Below are 14,619 nucleotides of genomic sequence, written 5' to 3' on the forward strand. Positions count from 1 at the left end.
ACAGATTCGAAATTCAAATGTAATATTTTTTTATAATTAAGTGTAACAGTATTTATGGCCAGACTAAGTATATGTACAGTACTACATACTTCCTGCTTGTATTTTGCAGTAAATTTCCGCCCGCGGCTTCGCCCTCATAGCAAGGAAATGGTATGGACTATGGTACACAATTTCATGCAAATCGGTTCACGGGTTTACGCGTAAAAAAGCAGACAGGCAGAGTTACTTTTGGAGTTAGTTTTTATTTATAATATTAGTGGGAATTGTTCGTTTGTCATATTGATAGTATAAGCCGTGAGCTTTTGTGCCTTCATACTGTACGTATATTGTCGTGGTAGGTACATACTTTACACTAAACACGTTATTCTGCATCTGATGTTATATTTTGTATAGATGACATATCGTTTAATATTTAAATCTAGATTCTAAGTCAAACATAAGTAATTGTAACAGGTACGTATTAGCTTGTTGGGGCATATTTGCAATACAGCGAAGTTTTCACGGCATGTTTTTCTTGGTGATAAAGAAAAAAGATGTTTTGATGTAGGATGAAGTTCTAAATTTAGCATAAGACTATAATATTAAATAATTTCATAAAGAACTTATTAATTCTTCTTGACACTCATTTCTATTAAAGGTTAATATTCCATGTACAGTAATATATGAAGCAATTTTATGCTATGTATCTATTTATAATACGTCACAAGGCAGCAAAGGTTGACCTTCCGTTCAAATTTTTGCCGATTGAATTCACGATTTCCACAAAACTTGAAGCGGCCTTCACAAATGATAATACAGCTTACGACAAACAGATTATATTTTATCGAGATATTGGGGAAAAATACCGAAATGATCTGATATAACTCATTGGTTATTGAGTAACCGAAATTTATGTGGGTAAATAAATGGCCATGCCACAGATCTACTCATTTTGATCATTTTTAATCATCCTTTGTGTGGAAGGCAAGAAGAAATGCGGGCAGAGGATTCGCATAGGTCCTAACTCGGCGAATGTTCATGGACGGTGGTGATAGCGAACCACATTAAAAAAAAAGGTTCAAGGTTTGAAATTATTTCTTAAGATCAGATTCGTTGAATATTATTCAACATAATATCATATCTTAATGGAAATCAGATATACTTATTCAGAACCCCTTTTTTACAAAAAGAACGAAAATATTTAAATAGATAACAATAGTTTGCTATTATATAGATATTTTGATATGAGCAGTGAAAACATTTAAGATATTTTGTTTTGAATATCTCCAAAAAAAGATGGTATCAGAGAATTCTCTCCAATAAAAACTTTGCCACAGTAGTCCGAGATTAGGAAGGGCCCTCATATATTATTTATGCCACAGCTGACGGGCCCTTCAAAAGGCAGGCTAGCAGATATTTTACGGGTCAAGAGACACTACATTGATCTTACCCTCAGAGAACTTTATTTTTCTTCTTACTTTGTGCCGCATCTATGTAACTAGGGGTATGAATTATTAATATAGTGTCATGCTTTATTCAACTCAGCTTCAGATATTGGAAATGCTAAATAAAGTGTATAGATTTCAATAGTCCTATTAACACTGTTTGTATCCTATCCTTATATCGATAGTTATAAAGGTCCGTTCAAAATTATCAGGGATTGAGCCTATTTGGTTATAAATAAACTTTATGCAACAAAAAAATATACATAATTTAGTATTTAACTAACTTTAAACTCTTTAATTTGTCGAAAAATATTGAATCCTATATGTGGCCGCCGCCATCTTATTTTCATGCATAGCTCAGTATCGTAATATATCGAATATCACTGTCCTTTAGAAATTAAAAACTTTTTAATTGATTTTAAACGCGATTTATTCATTATATTATTAACCCAACGTTTCGAACACTTTACATCGACCGTGGTCGCGGGAGAGTCTCCCCGTTAAAAATATAATGATTAATCGCGTTTGAAATCCGTTAAAAAGTCTTTAATTTCTAAATGAATAATACTCGCGTAAAATCAAACACAAGAAAATACTATATCACAGTCCTTATTAATATTTTAACATATAGCGCACACCAGTAACTTTTGTCATTAGTCTAGTTTAATATAGTTTTAATCTAGTCGTGGATATGTATTGAGATGCGCACATCTAAGGGCTTGATAACTGGGTGAAATTTGTGTTCGCCGACTGACAAACAAGTCTGTGACTAAAGTGTTGCCATGTCGCGCCGCTCTGTTAGGATTTCATGGCGGGGCGCGCACCTGGTGTCAAAATCGTCACTCCCGCCGTGTCGTTGGCCGTTCCGCGTTCGCCATTTGCATTCTGATCATTGTCTATAGCGTATGCAAAATTGTATCTATATCTACGCAATACGTTTGCAGTTGTGAAGACGGTAGTGTGAATTATATTCTTATAGAAGAAATGGGATAGATATAAGCTCTTTATGATTTCATGTTGAAAGAGCATTCATGTATGCAGGTCCTGAAATGCGACGTTATTCATTGGCGGCAAATGACGCTTCGATTTCAAACTCTTTTTGTTACTGTCTCTCATATGGACGTTATATGGTCTCTTATATGGTCCCCCATCGTGAGCTCACTTCTTCTTCTTCTTTTTTATTAAATGGCAACTCCCGACTCCCCTGAGGACGGATTCTGCCCAAGCTCACTTCGTTTTGGAAACGTGAAGGGACAGTGGCAATCACCGGCATAAATTTATCCGTGTGCGCTAGCTCTTATTTAGAGTAATAAAGTAATTAATTACTCATGGTAATTTTTCTTTCACAACTTGCTTCGATAACTGTCTAAAAGACCTCAACCTTGTTTGACACATATACCTATATACATAGTTATTTAATACAGTGAATAATATTAAATTCAGTGACCGTGACGCTAAATATTTAAAATGTGTTTTATACTAATTTTTCGCTCGCGGCTTCGCCCGCGTATTCTTGGGAAAAGAGTCACGGGGTTTCACTCGTATCTGTTCCCATTCCCGTAAGATTTCTGAAAAAAAAAACTATCCTTTGTTCTTTTTCGGGACTCAAACTATCTCTTTACCAAATCTCATCCACATTCAGTGGGTAACCAGTGAAAAGAAACAGTCAGACTGACTAAATTACTTTCGCTTTTATAATTTTAGTAAGGATTTTTACATCATCTCATTATATTTTTCATTACATTCAGAATATTCTAATCTATGACTTCAGAATTGACCAGTTACAAAAAACAACATAATGAATTCTTTTTAATTATTTGTTACAATCGGTGGTGGAATTCAAACATAATTACGAGTTTTAGGGTGACAGTACCATATAAGTTTAGGTACCCATGTGTTTAAATGCTTGACAGCCGTGGCTATAACAATGCAATTGAATAACCTTAGAAGATCGATGGGTCGTGAATTAATAAAACTTAGATTATAAGAGGATAATTTGAATAATTTCGTTTTGATATATTCAGTGTGAATGATCATATAGTTCGAGGTTATGCACTTGTATGTTGTTTTAATGTTTAACATAATATGTATTCAAGTGATATAACCATTAATCAAAATTTAAATCACGTGAAGTGGAATCTATCTTAAAAGTATATTTGTTTAAAAGTTATAACATACTACGAATATATGTGTACATACAGAATGACGTGGGATATGACGCATCTCAATACTCTTGGTCCATAAAACGTTCGGTTGGGATATGACTTGTATCAACACGTGGCTCTGTATGGAACCCGGATGTTATTCCGGGCCATTATATATCTACATATTAAGTTCAGTAGTGTATACTCAATTTAGAAATTATTTATTTATTTTATTTATTTATATATTTATTTCGTACATACATACATTTTAAAATTAAACCTTCAGGTTCCACCACAATTACACTAACAAACACAAAACAAATGGTCATATACAAAAAATATTGAGATATAAGTTATTTAATTTTCTAAAAATGGCTTATCAGGTTGGGATATAGATTCTTATACGAGTGAAGCCGAAAGGGCAGCCAGCTTGATAAATATATATTGTACAGTTATACAGTTGGATGGAATGACTGATGGATTCGCTATAAAATCAGCGCTAGAATAGTCTCGATATGCACACAGGCTACTTAATAACCGAGTATCGATCTACCAAAGCAGCAAAGCTGCATCAAGCTACCAGCGGGTCTATTAAGACACTAGGATGGATAAAGTAAATAAGGTTATATTGCATTTCCTTCAACCTGGCCGTGATAACGATTGATGGATAGTTTCAAGACGGCTATAAAATAATGAATTAACATTTTTAATTCTCTGCTTCTGAAGTATCTTTTTTGCTCTTGTTAAGCCAATATTTAGTATTGTCTTTTTAATCATCTCTTTTTCCTAGTTTATATTTTGCATCTGATGATTGGCTTCGTTAATTTAAATAAAGGATTAATTATTAAATAATTGATTTAACCATTTAAGCGTTTAAATATTACGCATGTAATGTATTTTTCTTGAATTACAGAAATATATAAAAAAATAGGTTGTGGACGGGATTCACATCCGCTCCAAGAGATATTATATATTCAATAGTTTTTGCAGATACCCTAAACACCAATTTAGATACGTATTTTATTATGGTCTCAATACAATTTGTTCATTCTGTACTATATTTTTCTATCAACCGCATTAAATCACATGGTAAATTGTGTAGATGAGAAAAAGAAATTTCGTAGAATAAATTAAATTGTAATAAAGAATAATGTGAGTAAATGTAGAAGTAATTTAAATGTACATAGTTCACGATATGGTTTAGTTATTTCCAGATTTTGTATATGGCATAGCTTTTAGAACACGATTTTTCACAACCGAACAATTATGTAGGACAAGCTGCGCCCCGCGGTTTTACCTGCGTAAGTCTGTATCCCGTAGGAATATCGGGATAAAAGTTGTCTATATGTCATTCCGGTTGTCCAACTACTTCGTGCTACTAATCTACGTGCCAAATTTCATTGCAACCGGTTCAGTAGTTTTTGCGTGAAAGAGCAACAAACGCACACACATCCTTACAAACTTTCGCATTTATAATATTAGTAGGATAATATGATGTCACATTACGACAAATAGAAAGCTATGACATATCAAATAATGTGGAGCAATTATTTTGTTCTTACTCGTTTACTGTTGTGAAGAGGCAATTAGGCCACTAAGCATAACTGCGATTGTGGATTGTCCTCATTTTACATACACGTGTATGTATTTAATTGTTTTCTGTTTTGTATGAAGAAATTATGTTTTATTGCATTTTTAGTTTTGTATATATCTTTAAATGGAGTAACCATAGAGTTTCCTGCTGTATTTTTTCGGAAGAAGGGACATTCCGAATCGGCGGTACTTTAAAAAATGACTTTGTATTCATAAGTGCTTGTAAAAATTTACATCTATACAAAAGTTTTTGAGCTTGAATAGTTTTATTTGAAGACCAGGCTGATTCAGATTGATGTGTTTAGCAGAAAGTTATGCATCAGATATTTACTAGAGATTTGTACCTTATTCAGACCGACTCATAAATTCTTTGAATTTTTTTCGAAGTCAGTCAGCAGTTATTCATATCATTTACTAAGGAAACATTTTTCGCTTAACTAATATACCTATATTATGATAAATTTTGAAAGAATAGAAAAAATTTGATGACGAGTAGGGATTCGAACCCGCGTCTTTTGCCAAACCGTAGCAACGCCTAACCTCTCGTCCACCCGTGCTCCCCCCACAAATTAAATTTAATATATATTATAAAAACAGAAAGCAAATATACAAAAAACAATTCCACTTAATTACTTTTAAAGCATCCTTTCAGATACCATGCATGAAATCTTACTATAAGAACACTTACTACTTTCCTTTCTTAAATGATAAATAAAGGGTTCTTTATCCACTTCCATAGCGCAGTATATGTAATCAAGTAGTTAACAATAGTTAGAACGTATAAAACAATAGAAGATCGGCATGAAATAATAGCTTGCGAATGCTACATTTTCGTTCGGTGAGTGGGGGACCCGGAGTTCTGTGTACTTTTCTTCACCCTTCCGTTTTCATTTCTTTTATACCTCTAGTCAGCCCTTTTCTTACACCCTTACTCTTTAAAAGAGGGCAACGCACTTTCAGGAATCCGACCTATGTAAATGTTCATGGGCCGTAGCCATCATATCCCGAACCATCAGCTCGATACAGACTTAAAAACATAAACGTTTTATAATTATCATAATTAATATAAAACTATACTATTCATTATCAGCGTTTTCTACACAGCATTTTTGTATTCAGCACTTGTAGAAGCTATCGAAATAAATGTTAGCGAATAGCCTAAGATGTTATCCGAAAGTTATTCGGCACTCCGCTTTATCGCTTTGGGATACATAAGATCTTATCAATCTTCGCAATTCCATAAAGAGGTTTATTTAAGGGATTGATTTCACAAACCTTTTCCATATTCACGTTGATACTACCGCATAATTTATGCATTACTTGATTGTTCCTCATCTCGCTACCCTAATACCGTTTTTCCGATGATGTTATACAATTTATTAGGGATTTTCCACTGCTATGTGCTATGTAGCTCCCTTATATGTACTCACATAATTTGTACCTATTACATGTATTGTGATAATGCCCTACTTTGTTGATCTACGCTATATTACTTGTAATCACAAACATGCAATCTGCGTCTTAAGGAAATACACGTCCCACGCGATCAGTTTATCTAGTACTTACACTGATATCTTTCTGGTTAGAATCTAGTTTTATTTAGTTTAAATGTGGCTAACTTTAATAGCATTTGTATGGATACTTTACAGTGAAGTCAATGTCTGTTTTACTTTAAATAATTGAATAGCAATATTAATAGATATGTTAAGATTTGAAAAAGCCCTCGCACCTAAGGAAGTTAATTCATAATATGTATTAACCTTATATTAAAAGAAATTGTACCAGCGAACTGCAGTCTGTTTGTTGTATTATGGTCAACCATTTAATGTTCATGAGGCGTCATGGCTTTTCGTTATTGCGTCGTGGGTGTTTTCATTAAAACCATAACACGAATATCGCGATGTGTGATCATAATACGTTGACAGCTGTTTTTTCGCTAAATTACTATATTAATTTTCAGTCTTGGAGCGTAGGTAGTTTTATATAAAAAGTCAATACTACGTCAATAACTGTTTGTAAGTATGTGCTTTTAATAGCCATGTATTACTGGCAAACATTTTCAGGCTCCTGCCAAAAAAATATGACAGTGATGAATTAATAATTACTTAAGAAATTGATTGATTTGGAATTTCATTCCGGAATGCGTAAACAATTTTAGGGATATTTTTTTCGAGACTTGCTTTTTCGCAATCGACTTTAGACATGGTGTTTGCAAAAATATATCGTTTGTACTAAACTAGCTGCTGCCCACGGTATCGTTCGTGTGGTCAAACGAAATCAACGTGGGATTGAGATGTTTCAACACTTATCTATAATATTTATAAGTCTACAATAATTTTATCTATTTATTAGTAATATCTATTCTCTAACGTGCTGATTGTCTCCAGAGGCAAATATCATACTTACTGCAAATACAATAAAGGATATAATCCGTAGCGCAAAAATCCACACTTCCGCATTTATAATGTTAGTGTGAATGTAAGACATTTTCATATAATGTAGATGTGTCATACGCAATTTATTATTTCAATTAAATAACGTTTGTTTTAAGTACAATTTTATCACTTTTTATTTAGGCGAGCTGAAACGAAGTAAATAACCATTTAATGTACCCACTTCATTTCACAATCCTTCCTACTTCATACTAATATTATAAATGCGAAAGTTTGTAAGGATGTCTGTGTGCTTGTTGCTCTTTCACGTAAAAAACTACTGAACCGATGGCAATTAAATTTGGTACGTAGATAGCTGAACAACTGGAATAACATATAGGCAACTTTTTATCCCGATATTCCTTCGGGAGACGGACTTACGCGGGTGAAACCGCGAGGCGCAGCTAGTAATCTATAAAGGAGAAACCCTGGAAGTGATATTGAAATAAATAAATCGAGACTTGTCCCATCCCACTCCTGTGTATCGACTAAATATAAAGAAAATTGCCTATCCAGCCGTGTTTACCTGGGTACCATCTCTTTTATTACTCAATTTTACGGTTATTACGTCAATTTATGGGATATTAGTTTAAATTGTTACTTTAGGGAGAGACTGTTTTGCTCGTATTTTGTATAGAACATTGTTACTTTATTGCTTTACGGTTAGTTAATTCTGTCGATATCAATATACAATTCATTTACATTCAGAACATTTTAACGAACGATAAATTTGAAATAAAATACGAAGTCCCTTTTAGACTTTGTTATATATTTACTCTATTTTTGGACGCGTTTTACCTATTTAATTTAATTTGTTTTCTATAGATAGACAACGGTTGGCAATTGAAATTAAAATATTTGCACAAAAGCGAGTCTTGAAGATAGAAATAATACATAATATATTACTCTAACTATATGAACAATGTTCAAACTATTCGCTACTGTTATATTTATTCCGTATACTGATATGTAGGTAGATAGTACAACGTCGATCGCGCGATTCTTAGGAACTACTCATGAAATAAGTTTTAAGGTTAGTTATCGAAAAATTCCAATTTCATATTCAATATTCGATAGGATTCATGTCCACATTCAATAAAATATAACATAAGACCACTTCACGACCAATAGCGTAACGGTATATTGAAAAATCTTATAAAAGACCTAGGAAAAATATTTCCCACGCAAAAGAAGTCGTAGGCAAAGCTAGTAGTAGTAATAAGCTTCTTCTATCCCTTTGATAATGGCTTTACTCAATAAAGGGACTTAATATTATAAGGATCTTTAATGTTCATGTTATCCAACCAAATTAAATTTACTCACAGAATGAGTTTGACCGTTATATCGAGACCTGGATTTTCAAACGTATAATGTAGTTGGGGTTCAGAATTAAACAACTCGGACTCATGTTCGGTTTTTAAATATATATGTTCGATATTATATAATAGTTATTAATAAAACATGTAGCTATTAATGCTACATTATAAACAAAGGTTTTTTTCGGATGATTCTTTGTGTTGTCGTGAAGGTGTATCTTTATTTTATTGAGGAAAAGTAGAAAGGGCACAAAAAAGACAAGTAAGGGGCATAAGGTTAAAGCTTTTTTGGTCGTCATGATACCGTATCCTTATCCTTACCCTTTGCAGTCCTATCCTTTGCATCACGGATAAAAACGAAGCCTGAAGGCGGTGTTCGAAACTAATAACCTAGGTCGTAATAACTAGAAATTATATCCAACTTTACTCACCGACTTATACTTAGCATTACTATTTAGGTTCTTTTTGAAAGTGGGTCAATATTTTGTTAAATTTGATTTAAGTATTCCTCCGTTCAACAACAAAAAACTCAAAGAAAATCTTGCGCACATATACCTATCTACCTATTATTTGTTAAAAGCTGACATCGTGACTTCGATGCCCGCGCAACGACAGTCGTGTGCATCGTGTCGTATCGTATATGCATTGTATTATATTATCTGTGGTAGGTATTCAGAGTACGTCAAACACAATGCGAAAATTCCGGCCACGAAACGGGGAACACTTAAAATTTTACCGCCAAAAATGCGACGTGAATATTAAACGCAGGTAGGCACCGGAACGCGAAATGTCATTGTGTGGAAGTGTGCAAAAACTCAGACGCATTTGATTGTATTCTAGAATCGTTGAATCGTATTGTATATTGATGTACATACCTACTGCCTACTAATTCTAATGTTAAATAGGTAGGAAAAATAAGAGGTTTTCGACAATTGTATTGCATCACGACCCGAATGGGAACGACCTCTTATGCTAAGACGGTGTTAACATAAGAAATAAAATACAAATATTTCCTGTTTATCATATTGGACTTGCTGCGTCCTGCGACATTGTCCGCGTTAATGAGTTTTTCCTTTGGAAATGTTAGAATAAAAAGTAATCTAAGTAACTCCTTGATATTTTTGTATGTGGTAGTCGAGCACGCTGTATATGTAGTCGAGCAGGCTTCGGCACGAATTGGTCCAGCTCGCACCGGGTAAGTACCACACTCCCACAGAAGACCGGCGTGAAATAGCATTCTGCTGTGTTTCGTTCGGTGAGTGGGGGAGCCGTAGGCCAATATCCTTTACAGTTCTTTTCTTTATTCCTCTCGCCAATCCTATCTTAATCCCTTCCCAATTTAATGTCGGCAATCCATTTGTAGAGGCGTAAGGTCTGCCATGGACCTTATGCCTCTGCACACTTGCAGATGGGCGGTAGTAGCGCTTACCATCAGGCGTCCCACCAGCTCCATTGCCGACTGTGACATAAAAAAAAACGTGAGTTGCCTATTAAAGTCCTGCCAAAATAGGTCCAGACGTTCAAAATTTTGTATGTATATATATTTTGTTTGTGTATATACACATACAACATACATATAGTTATATATACCGTATACATAATACATATACATGCATTTATTCAAATTGCGTTTATTTAAATATTACAAACAGACTCTAGACTCAAGTTTAATTTATTGCTAACTCTTTTTGGTCTTTTACAAAACTAACAAAAATAAGTTTCGGTAGAGTTTGTGACTTTGTTTTTATAAAATACTCCTAACACTTTTAAATATTGCAATAAATCAAATATTTTCAATAACACGGGGAAACTATTTACGGCAAAGTTACGTTAAATCTCAGAAAAAGAAGTAGGAATCGTCACATTTCTTAATTTTGCTCCTGCGCATGACTTTTATCCTGTGGTTGTAAGGATCATTTCATTTGGTCAAACTGGAAGCATTGCATAGAAAGTTCTTTGTTAAAAACATTGCAAAGAACCCTTTGGTTAAAGTTGCATTATACAACTATAACACTATAGTAGGTTGGCTTATTTCTAAAATTTAAGTATTTATTTCATTTACACCATGAACAAGCTTAAGTTAGTTCTAAATCATTTAATTTAAGGATGCGTTATGCATACCAGCACAATAAAGTGTAAATAAATAACAAGTCTCCTTAGTCTCCAAGTTTCCATATTCATCAATCAATCACGTTGAAAGCGTAGTGAGAGGCACACCCACGTGTGAAACTGTACACACATTTTATAAATCAGGAACCTTATCACCGAAATTCATTTGATCTTGATTTTGTTTTCAAATGGATTACGATTTCAACTCGACCTTGATCTTTTTACCTTGCAAAGTATTCAAGTTTTATATTCAGATCGAATCGTATTATCTAAATAGATCGAAATTTTCAATCGAGATAATATCATGTTTCGACCACACCAAGATCAATTCACGATCGTTTAATTTTACCAATTCTGTATTCTTTCGAATCTATCTCGATTGAATTAGACCTCAATACAATCTAGAGTAAGCTCAGTGCAGCATCAATAACCTAAAATTCAAAATTTTTATAAGAGAGGATTTCCAAAAGAGGGACCCCGCCAACGCCTATAACCTTAATAATCTCTGGTATAAAATAAACGATTAGTTATGAATTTAATACATTCATTTTATGTAATCTTTGAACGAGAAGCCGTATAGATTGAATTGTATCATCATCATACAAAACAATTTTTATCATTCAAAGATTATAGACATACCACGTGTAACATAAATAAACTAAAACATATAAATTAATAATTTTAACTTTCGAAATAGTAGCGGCAACAAACGTGAAATTATAAAGGGCTCACATTAGTTTTAGTCCCAAAAGTTATGTTTGGGTTAAGGTTTTCCACAATGTACTATTTATGGAATAATAATATGGTAGATGTTTTTATAAACCTCTACCGTACCGTCTAAAAAATGTTTGTGGTATAGATGTTTTTTGTATCATGAATATTTTTAAGCTGATGTTTACAGTATTTGTTGCTTTTTGAATGGAAAATATTAACAAATGCACATCTATTAACTTTTAAATGAACTCAATGTAACATTTCATGAAATTCTTTGCTCCATGTAGTTAAAATAATTGCAATATTTATGTTCAATTAGTTACGCCGGTTGATTTTAATGAAATATTTACAAATCTACCTCTCTCGCAATTTCATATAAGTTGTTGATACAAATTCCATTAAACACCAGTTGGATAACAAACATCTGGCCCCTGAATTATTTGTTTATGCACATTCTATAAAACTTAATGCCAGTTAATGTAAATTCAGATCGAATTTTTCTTAGCAGTCACATATTGGACACAAATATATGAGTAACATTTTATGCACTTAATGTTTTTAAATATTCATAGCTCCAAATAATTATTCCTATATTTTAGGTCAATACATCTAAGTGATAAATTAGGAGTAAAGATTGATAAACGAAAACTAATAAGCAACTATGCAGTTTTACAAGAACTTGTGATAAATTAATGATTTTCATTCATTTATCACACAGTTAAGGAAAAACAATAAACGGAATTGCGTTAATTAGATCGGAATGCGATAGTAGTCTTAATTACTCTATCGTGTGAACCAATTAAGTAACTATTTTGCATAGTCATTCGAAACGTAGTGGAATAAACACACAGTAGATATTTAAGTTTACTTTCTAATTTGGTTGGTTAATTCAAATATTATGCTACTATTACCGAAATGCGCATATTACTTTAGAACTAGGACATTTGAAGTTTCCAATAAACCTATATTTATTATTATATTAAGGAGTTAGAACTCTCACTTGTAAGATCTTAAATCAAAAGTAGCAACCTACTGCAGTACAAGACATATTTTGGCAAATTTTATTAACAAAACTGCCTTCGAAATTATGCTTTTTAAAAAATTTCGAACACCTGTCGACGTCAAAAGTCTACTTTAAATATAGGGAAGAATACTGCTTGTACTTGAATTTATTTGATCACCCATCCATTGTATGACCGTGCCAACCGCTGCTTTACCTCGATATTTTTATTACGTGTTTGTTGTTATGGCAGCAAATACATTTTTTTCTGAAATTTCATATGTAACTGGCATGGTTCATGAGAAGCCTGGTGACAGTCAGGCGGGACAGACGGACATACAAATGGATAGCGAAATATTAGTAGGTATAATAGGATCCTGTTTTACCCTTTAAGTACGGAACAACCCTTAACATACATATTTTGCACAAGTAGTACAAATTGAAAATTTATATAGTCGTTAATTATGTCTTTGTTTGAGAGAAAAAGGAGGAATAGTAATCGGGAACCTACCTACCTGAAAGAGATTAAATATATTGCATACTAATATAGTTTGAATATTCAAGATTAAAATTTTTTTATATTTCAATAAATCACTTATTTTTATTTATAAAGATTATTTTTATAAACGCCATCTAGTGGTACAGTGTTAAATTTCTATTCAGCAGCATGTTATGGCGCCTGTATGCTTTGAGCTGCTATTTAGAGTTCTATCTTCACAATAGATGTCGTGCTCATTAATTTATATTGAAATCTTGAAAAAAATATTTTGAGATAGTTTTGTATAAAAAGTATGTAACTTCTTTTAAATACTCATCTTATCAAATTGATGTTTAAGATGATAATTAATACGTATAATCATCAACTCGTCATCATCATCAGGTCATATACGTTCCCATTGCTGGGACATAGGACCATGAGGGTTATTAGGATTCATGCTTTATACCACCCCGCTGGCCAAGTGTGGGTTGGCAGATGTCAAATGTCGTCGAACTTTTGATTTTCAGACATGCCGGTTTCCTCATCATTTTGAGCCGTGGTGATATCCACGTGCGCAGATAAATTGGAAAATCCATTTATTTCCGGCACGCTCGACTGGTCTGGTCTCGAAAATGATACGAATAATAATTGTACAAAGGAGGAATTTACCGAAGTTAACTTCTATTATAATTATACGACAGGCTTGGTCCGAGAAGTTGCAGCAAGCAGTCCGGGGGATGTGATACTATATAGTTTATTACAACTTTAAAAAAGATCAAGCCTGGTGTATAATTAATACAAAATATACATTCCTCAACTTATCCACCGAAATTAGGAAATAAAGAAAGAAAGGACGATAACAAAACTCAAATTTATAACAATTTGCAGGACGGCATCAAGCTGGCGTCGTCGGGCGCGGGCAGCCCGGCGCCGCAGCCGGTGCAGTGGCGCGTGCGCAGGAAACCAGGTAACTAATGTAACAACGATATTTAAATATGTACTGTATTACTCTTATTAGCTACCTGTGATGGACGATAACATAAGGCTTAAAGATTTGTTTTGGAACCATTGGTCACTAACTTCGTTTTAACATCACTATAGAAAAGCGCTTCTATGAGAAGTCTTGTTGGTAGTATAAATATTTGAGTTTGTTTTTATGCAATATCATTAAATCAATTTCTCTCGTAACTAGGATAGTGTTGAAAATTAATAGGAATTGGTAACTATAATAACAGAATAAGATCAAATGAATAAATAATAAGAACCGTTTATTTTTTCACAAATTAAATTTACACTAGCTATCTAGCTAATATATATATCAAAATAGAGATTAAACGAATAACCTGTATTTTAGGTCACCAGGCCCCCGCTCCTCGCTACATTGGACCACTTTTTCAATACATTTTGTT

The 14,619-nt window shown here is 33.3% G+C and overlaps 1 protein-coding gene across 2 annotated transcripts in view; it reads left to right on the forward strand.

The window, feature by feature from the left end:
• The window catches only part of LOC119840283 (dual 3',5'-cyclic-AMP and -GMP phosphodiesterase 11), a 162,215-nt gene that overhangs the window by 24,143 nt on the left and 123,453 nt on the right, over positions 1 to 14,619 (forward strand). For both annotated transcript variants that reach the window (XM_038366821.1, XM_038366830.1), the window contains exon 2: positions 14,099 to 14,177. The gene's annotated coding sequence lies outside the window, so the exon portion shown is untranslated. The remainder of the gene's footprint in view (positions 1 to 14,098; positions 14,178 to 14,619) is intronic.

The sequence above is a fragment of the Zerene cesonia genome, chromosome 5 (genome assembly GCF_012273895.1).
Source record: "Zerene cesonia ecotype Mississippi chromosome 5, Zerene_cesonia_1.1, whole genome shotgun sequence".
Taxonomy (NCBI): domain Eukaryota; kingdom Metazoa; phylum Arthropoda; class Insecta; order Lepidoptera; family Pieridae; genus Zerene; species Zerene cesonia.